Genomic DNA, 8,550 nt, shown 5'->3' with positions numbered 1-8,550 from the left:
TTTCTGTTACATGAAGGAGCCCATGAGCTAATTTTATGCATCCTACTCCATTCTCAGTTCAAGTTTTATGGATTTTAAAATTGCTCTATAAAGTCAAAAGTAGTATTGTTGTATTCATTCTTCAAATGTGGATCCACTGTCACTTCTACAATGATAGCCCCAACCCCCCCAAACTTTATTTCTCCCCTGCTCCTACATGCTCCAGGGTTAGGGTTCATCAGGGTCCCTCTGATGAATGTCATGCCTTCTTTCTCCTTTCAGATAAGGTAACTTCTACCATATACAATGTGGCCAAGTTTAGTACAGCAGCAATTAACATCTGTAAATAACTGATGGTGCATTGATAATAGTTTATTTTACATTTTTATGTTTAAGAAAACTTTTGATTCTTGGTATTCGATTACAGTGGAATACCTAAATACAAGTTACGAATTTAATCCGTTCCGTGACTCTGGTTGCAACTCGAATTGGTCGCAACACGAGGCAAATGTTCCCATAAGGTTCAATGTAATTACCGTTAATCCGTTCTGGCGTGGAGGACAGGGAGGCGGCTGTTGCTCGGAGGGAGAATCAGGGGCGGAAAAACGGCCGCAGACCACGTGTCAGGGGTGGAAAAATGGCCGCGGACCACGTGTCAGGGGCGGAAAATGGCCGCGGACCACGTGTCACGGGAGGAAAAATGGCCACGGATCCGGTTTGTAACTCGAGGTGGTTCGCAACACGAGGTAAATTTTTGGGGCCGGAGCTGGTCGTATCTTGAAAAATTCGTAAGGAGGGGTGTTCGTAACTAGAGGTACCACTGTACTTTATTTCATTCTGATTGTTGTTTGATCACAATACATTTGTAACTGTGTTGATTACCAACATGTTTCAGTATAAGAGTGTAATCTAGGTTGGGTTATCAAAATTTGGGTTACTCTCTCTAACTTTATTTTAGACCACTTAGCATTCATTCACTGTTCATCATAACCTGTCAAACTCCACCTGGATATTCCAATGCATTTTTTGTTAGGATATTCTCATGGGAAGAAGAGCAAATTGCTTATCTTCAAATGCATTGTTTTGGCTATAGAAGTCACGCCACCTGTATTGGCCGTCTAGTTTGCACGTATACTGCTATCTACTACCACCTATTGGCGTCATCATGCTAGTTACCTAAGGGGAGGTGCATAGTTCCAATAAATTGTGGGTGATTGTATGCCTCACTGCTAGTAGGATCATCATGTAATCAGTTTGGGTTGATGATACCAAATTTGGAGTTGAATAAATTTATTTTCCATCCATAGCGAAGTCCACAGTAATTGCCTCAAAGAGAAATGGCATCTGTTCACAGAAAAAGGGTTACATTCACTGAAAAGCCACACGTTTCCATATCTAAATAAAAACACAGTCTTTTGCTGGATATCTTTCTTCTCATTAAGCTAAAGGAAAATTTGTACTGAATACCTCAAAGAAAGTTCTGAATTAATGTCTCTAATGCAGATCCCATAATCTTTCTGATGGGGTACATCCCATAAGCTCACACTCACAGTGACAAAGGTTCTATTCTCTCTATAGCATGTGGTGATTATTTATATTCAGAATACATTGGCAGATTCTCATGCGCTTACATATCTTTAAAGTGCCTAATACAAGTGCTGAAATACATAACAGATGGGTACCTCACCCTGTGATGAATTCATGATGGGCACAAAGCTGTCAACACATCATTCACAAGTACATTTTTTTGTTTATTCGATGTGTTGCCCACTTTGGTTCAAGAAACAGATTAACATTATTGGATACAATTGGAGAGCTTTGTTATTTCAAAGCGAACAGTTTTTAATACTCCCTCCCTTTGTCAAGGCTGGTGGGGTTTTTTGGGTTAGTTGTCACAGATTTTGATGTTTTAAAGTTCTCTGCAAATGTACATGGAGTGTGTAATATATGTTGATTGGAGAAAATACAGTACCCACAACTTTGCACATTTTCATGAAGGCATGCAAATGTGCATATTGGTTGGTACTATATTGCCTCTATTCAGTCTGTATTCTATGTCTATAATCCATGTATACTTATCAGAAGTTAAACCTACCAAGTTGATCCCCCTAAAATGTTCACAGGATTGGACCACTGTATTTCAATGGAAACTGTTCAAGCAACTCTAGAGGCAATTTTTTACTTGGTTGTGTATTTATATTTTAAGTTTCTCAAGGGACCATTTAGTTATTTTAGAATCAACATAACAATATATAAAACAGTAAAACGTTAGAATGCCCAGTAACAGCCAAAAATAAATGTGTTAGAGAATTTCTGCCTTTTTTCAAACAAGAAGAGAGGCTGCAATAATAAACAGCAGCAGGGATAGGTCTGAGACTAATCTACATTGCTCTGTGGTGTACAAGGGTACAGTAGACAAGTGACCAGTTGACTTCTCCAGTTCCTTCTTCATCAGAATGATAGTCATGGATTGTGAAGATGGCGGAGTTTGCAGAAATGGCTAAACTGACTTGAGGGAACAATAATTACTTTTATAGAAGACTGGAAACTCTTTATGGACTTTTTGCTGAAAATGGATATTTTGGTGATTTCTGGGTTTACTGATTAAAAAGGGGTTGTTTATGGGAAGAAGGGAACCAAGATATGTAATTTGGGAGGGTGGAGATGATAACTATAATGTCTATAACTGCCGCAAAGAAGATCAGAAGTCGCTTCTTTAGATGTCTTATCTTTCTTTTTTCTTTGTCTTTTGCTGTCCCTCACTTTTTCTTTTATTCTTTTATATCTTTTTCTTTTTTCTATTTTTCTGTTTCAGTTTCTGTAGTTTTTAAATCTTGGGTAAAATTCTCTTTCAATAAAAATCACACACACACACACACACACACACACACACACACACACACACAGGTCATACAAGGTCTTCCTCAACATGATGTCCTCCCAATTGTGCTGGTCATGAATTCTACCTGGATTTTATGGGAGTTTGAATATTATAGGTATCGTAGTACATCTAGAGAGGTCCAGATTAGGGAAACCAAGGCCTGGAGTGTAAAGAGGATGACCTTGATGGAGAGAAAGAAGAGCCATTACCAAAGCAACAAAGGGAAACATTGCTTGAATTCAGACAATGGGGGAGGGGATTTAAAAACTCTCTCAGACACCCCCCTAATTCACCTGAACATAAAAGAGTTGCAATATTATATTATTATAGCAAATCTAAATAAATGTAGTTTTAGGCTTCCACAGAGTCTATTTCTTGGGCTGGTCTGCTGCATAGGGCTGACCCAAGGAAATGCCCCTCCCCTTAAGTTTTGATACTATGAGAAAGGCAGGTAGACTACAAGAGGATTTTTTATCCCACCAATATGAAATGAACTTACACTTTGCCTTTTGTCCAACACTTCTTAAAGTCTGGCACTGCATCTGTGAATACTGACTCTGTTAGTGAGTTAGCCTGCATAGAATAACATGAGCACGCATGGGGTAAAACTGATCTTGGTAGGTGTGCTTGTGGCATACTGGCCAAAATGTTCCCCAAATTGTCCAGAACTCTCCTAACTACTAGCAGAGAATGTTGCACAAGGCACAAGTATGAATAAGACTGGCAGTCTGGTCTATACCTTCTCCTCACAGCAGCCATTAGGATGGACCTGTGGCTCAGTCCTTTCCCAGCAAGGAACAACTCACCCAAAAAGCTGATGGAGAGCTGAGGATGCAATAAGAGCAGAGAAATAGCTGCATTTCACCTCCCTTATCGCCATGATGCAGTCCCTAATATGGACTCTTACTGGTGCTCTGTGGATATGTTCTTTGTCTTCTTCAAGAGTGCTCTAAGCATCTCTTTTGGTGTTTCATCCCCCAAAGTTCCTCCAAGTACCAAGGAGCCCCTTGAGATTGATGCAAAGTGAGAGGTCCCATAGAAGCAAGGTTGTATATAGAGAAAGAGATAGTTGCAAAGAATGTATTCAATGCAAAAAACAATTCAGACTGAAAGAGGCAGAGAAAATGCAGAGGAAATTTGATTGATTTTTCCCTCTAGATGTGGAAAGGGCTAAACGCGGCGCCTCCAAAAGAATGAATGAAATTAAAAATAAATGATCTGGGACGTGGATGTTACCTCACCAGTTTGATCCTGTTCATGAGAACCACTTATTTTCCCTTCTAGAATTAACAGCATTGTGTGACAAATTGTACAAGAAATAGCCATCATAACCAATCACTTTATGTGCAAGCTTATGACAGCTGCATGCTCTTTAGATAGGCCAAGGCTAATTCTCTTTTCACGACTCCCATTTCTCTTTGTAAAAAAGGAAAACCTTCAGAGATCCAAGGCTTTTGCCAGTGAAATGGAAGTTCACTTGAACAGGTCAGTCTTCTTAAAGAAGATGGGATGTTCCTTCCAGCAGGAGATACTGTTTCTTTTCTACCTGGAAATCACATTAACATTAATACAAAACTGTCTCTTCCTTCAGAAATTTATCATCCACTTCTTTAACGGAAGTTGGAAGGAAGACCCATTGAAGTAATTGATTACTTCCAAGACTCCACGTATAGCCCTGGGAAGGGAGGGGAGAACACGGGAGAGTGATGGCTTGGAAACTATATCAGAAGGAGAGGAGAGAAAGGTGAGTGTGTATTTTGATTGAGATAATAAGATTCTCTTTCCACAATTCAAGTTTTTTCCTGCTTTTTTCAGAATGTAAGCTTATTGTGAAAACCAAGAAATATTCTGTGCCAACTATGATCACACAATGTTGTGTAATATGATGAATTATTATTGGAACCAGTTGTTGCCTAATTTAGTTAACACCCCTGATTTCAGCTGAAATTGAAGTGAGGGAATGTTGCAAGAATATTTCAGAGATTTGAATGGGAGTAATATGATTATGTCAAAGAATAGAATTGAAACAAATACTATAAACATTAGTGTCCAAGAAGAAATGGATGCAAAGGAAGAGAGCTGTGAAAATATTGAAAAATGGTAAAGCTGCCAGTACAGATGATAGAACAGGAGACATGTTAACACAGGAAAGTAGTTTGCTTAAGAAAGTGGTGTACAGCTTATTTAACAAGTGTGTAAGACTGTATCTACTCCTGACAATCAGAAAAATGCCATTATTTTTCCATTATACAAAAGGAAATGTAGCAAGAGTGAATAATAACAAGACTTGAATCATGGAACATGTTGTACAAATATAGAGTTGAAGATTGTTTGTTCAATGTGATAAAAGGGGAAGATGACAAAAATAAAGCATGTGTGAGAATAAATGGAATGTGGAACAAGCGGAATGCTTAGTGTCTGATGTCCCCTTGGTTGTTTAATTATTTATGAAGAAATGTATGAAGAAAACTTGTGGTGACATTAGAAGTGTGTTGGTTAAGGTCATGAATGTGCATGTATGTAGACAATGCTCTACTGCTGGCTGAGAACCCAAATGATTTGCAGCAAACATTGGAAGGATTGTATGATGGAATGAGGAATAGGAATTGAAAATTAATGTACTGAAGACCAAAGTAGTTGTGCTTGATAGGGAAAATGGAGTAAATGAAGATAGTGTAAAGGTCAAATTAACACAATAGGTCCAGCATACAGCAACCTATACAAGGCCTTGCCTCAAGGACAAAAGATACTTTTTCTTTTTCTGGAAACTGTAACATTAACACCACTGAAGTTTTAGTAAGGACAAATGAATATACTGTAAATGTGATTCAGTGAATGGTAACAATGCGGGATATCAAAGCTTGGAAATTCAATGACAATTCTTTGGTTTGGAGAAACTTTTGGGTGCTTAAGAGAGCTCTGGATGATTGAGGAAATTCTTGGGATGTCATGAGGAAATCTTGGTCTGGGGGGAAAAGCTTACTTTTTGGTGTTCCCAAGGATCCAGACCACATATTTTATTGGTAATGAGCTTAGTTTAGCTCATTAAGCTTGAAGAAAAACTATAAGCATAATTCATGTGTTTGGTAACTTAGAACTTCTTGTTTCTTGGATCTCTCTGGATTTTAATTAATATTATTTTTTTGTTTTATCTTAATTATTTCCCCAAATTTTATCTCTAACTACTCAGAGGTCTCCTCAGTGGGGATTCAAAAAACGTCAAGATCCTGTCTCTGATGACATCACTAAAGCCCTTCCACCACTCATGCACCCACCTTAGCCTTCCCACAGATGCCCTTGTAATGTTGTAGAAGGCTGAGCAATCGAGCTTTTTCTATCCTGCGTATGCATTTTTGTACTTATGTAGACACACACATTTGGTTCAGCAATTTACTCTATATACCCCTCCTTTCGACAGGTTCAAGCTCAAAACCTGTTGTGAGTATGTTAGATAATGTGATGCGTGTAGGAAAAAGTTGTGTGTCTTATTTGGTGTATGTGTGTGTGCATATGTGTTACTGTTACAATCAGGTTTGGAATAGATCATTATCTCCTTACAGATGAAAATGCTAACTGGCCCCGACTTTTTGACTTAGTCTCATGCTGCTTATGATGTCAAAATTCATTTGTACATCATTGTCTTGGAAGCCAATAACTTCAGTTTTGGAAAAGCAGGCCAGAGGGAACATTGCTTTGTTCGATATAAAACAGTTTCTGAGTCTAAGGGCAGTGTGCTGTTCTAACATATTCTTAGCAAACTCCCCAGATTCCCTCCAGTCTGAATCTGCCATGATTCCACACAGGCGACCACCCTTGCTTATTTATCCACCACATAGCAAAAGCAGAACTCCAGGAATGTATCCAGTCTGCCTGGACTGAGCTTAAACAGGACTAGGTTTTTCACTGGGACTTTGGCAAGGGTCTGCACCTTTAACAGCACTCTCTTGGTAGATGATGCAGGTTTCCCACCCCGAATCTTGATTTATCCTTTTGTTTAATGTTCCATTTTAAGTTTGTTTCCAATAGGGAAAAAATCCATCTTTCTGCAGACCCCCTAATTCTGTTAATCCTTCTGCTTCAATCAAAGCCAGTAAAAACTATGGGACCTGAACAGCTGTTTTGCTAACTGTGCTTCATGTTGGCCAACTGCTAACATCCCAGCATGCTCCTGCAAGATTACTGATCTGTTTTTATAGTAGGACGATCAAGTTCATTGCTGAATTATCAACTATAGAAATTGATTTTTTCTAAAGAAGCATTGTTCTAGTTGAATGGTCTTCATTATTATATATCGTACCATATCCATCAAGAAGGCTGCCTTTAAAAAGAGAGGGAGACCATTAAATTCCCATCTGAGATCAGAGGTATTTTCACCAGGTTTCACACTGAGTTTGAAACTTGTCGTATTAAACCTGAAAATAGGCAGCTTGGTCTTTGATGCTCCCACTGTGATTTGACCCCATAAACTTTAGAAAGAACAATCAAAGGCACATATTTCATGTGATCATGATTTATGCATCTGTATTTCATCACCTTCTCTTAGGTTGGGACAAAGGAATACAATTATTCTAATTGTGAATCTCTATGTGGGGAACCCTGAGGTTTTAGAGAGATTAGTTACCTATCAGAGATAAATGCACAACTGCCTGCTCTGGTCAGAAAAAAGAAAGTTTATTTTCAAATGATGAACTGTGGCAATATTCAGGCAGTCTGATTAGCTTTTCATTTTTTCCCTATATATAAAGTTTCCCCGTATGTTAAGGACACGTCTGTGAAATTTCCATTTGTTAACACAATATCATGGAGAAAGTCTTTTAAAACTGGAATCCTCACCATCTGCAAATTGTGAAAATCCCATAGCACTCCATGCAAGTGTTTATTAATCCATAAACTGTGACCAAATATCTCCTTTTATCCCAAGTAATTGCATTCTGAATAAGTAAAACTCCCCTAGCAATTTCGACTGGGAATACAAGATTTAATTTTTCTCCCAACCCTATTGGACTTCATGGAAACATTGCAGAAGCTAATTGTCTTTCTGCATCCAAAACCTATTTAAAACTGATTTATCCGGCAGATGTCATGCCTATGGCATTGGCCATGTACTCTCAATACAAGTATAATCTCTTTTTAAAAACAAATATTTTTTTAGCTCACATTGTCACAATAGATGGCAACACCAAGCCAACCTTTGAAAAAGCTAAGCAGGGTATATTGGGATGAAAGACCTCCAGGACAGCCCAGGGCTTTCAACTAGACTAGACTAGACTAGACTAGACTTTCAACAAATCCCTGAAGAAAGCAGTGACGAATCACTTCCATACTGTTGCCAAGAAAACAACATGAACATATGCCACTGACCCTCAGTTGTGCAAGGCCCTTTCTTGTTTTTCTTTCTCCAAAAATTAAAGTGTAATCCCACTAACTCAGGGATATCCCTAATGGGCTATTGGTTTTGCTGCCACTACCAAACCGTTCCGTTTTGCGAATTCTTTTGTTTTTCTCCTGTATCCAGCTTCCCTGAGAGCAGTCCACCCCCTGCTCTCCACCACATCTCTCTATGCCCATCACCAACCTAATTATTGAATCTCTTCTGAACCCTTAACTCCCCCATGGTCCCATTCTCTTCCCTGCTCCCTGAAGGTCTGCTCCTACTAACCTAACCCATCTCTTCTCCATGAACCTCCACA

Source organism: Python bivittatus, unplaced genomic scaffold (genome assembly GCF_059951505.1).
Source record: "Python bivittatus isolate LINGU-HERP-01145 unplaced genomic scaffold, Pbiv_v1 ctg000850_np1212, whole genome shotgun sequence".
NCBI classification, from domain to species: domain Eukaryota; kingdom Metazoa; phylum Chordata; class Lepidosauria; order Squamata; family Pythonidae; genus Python; species Python bivittatus.
The sequence above is the reverse complement of the archived record's forward strand: the minus strand, read 5'-3'. Positions refer to the sequence as shown.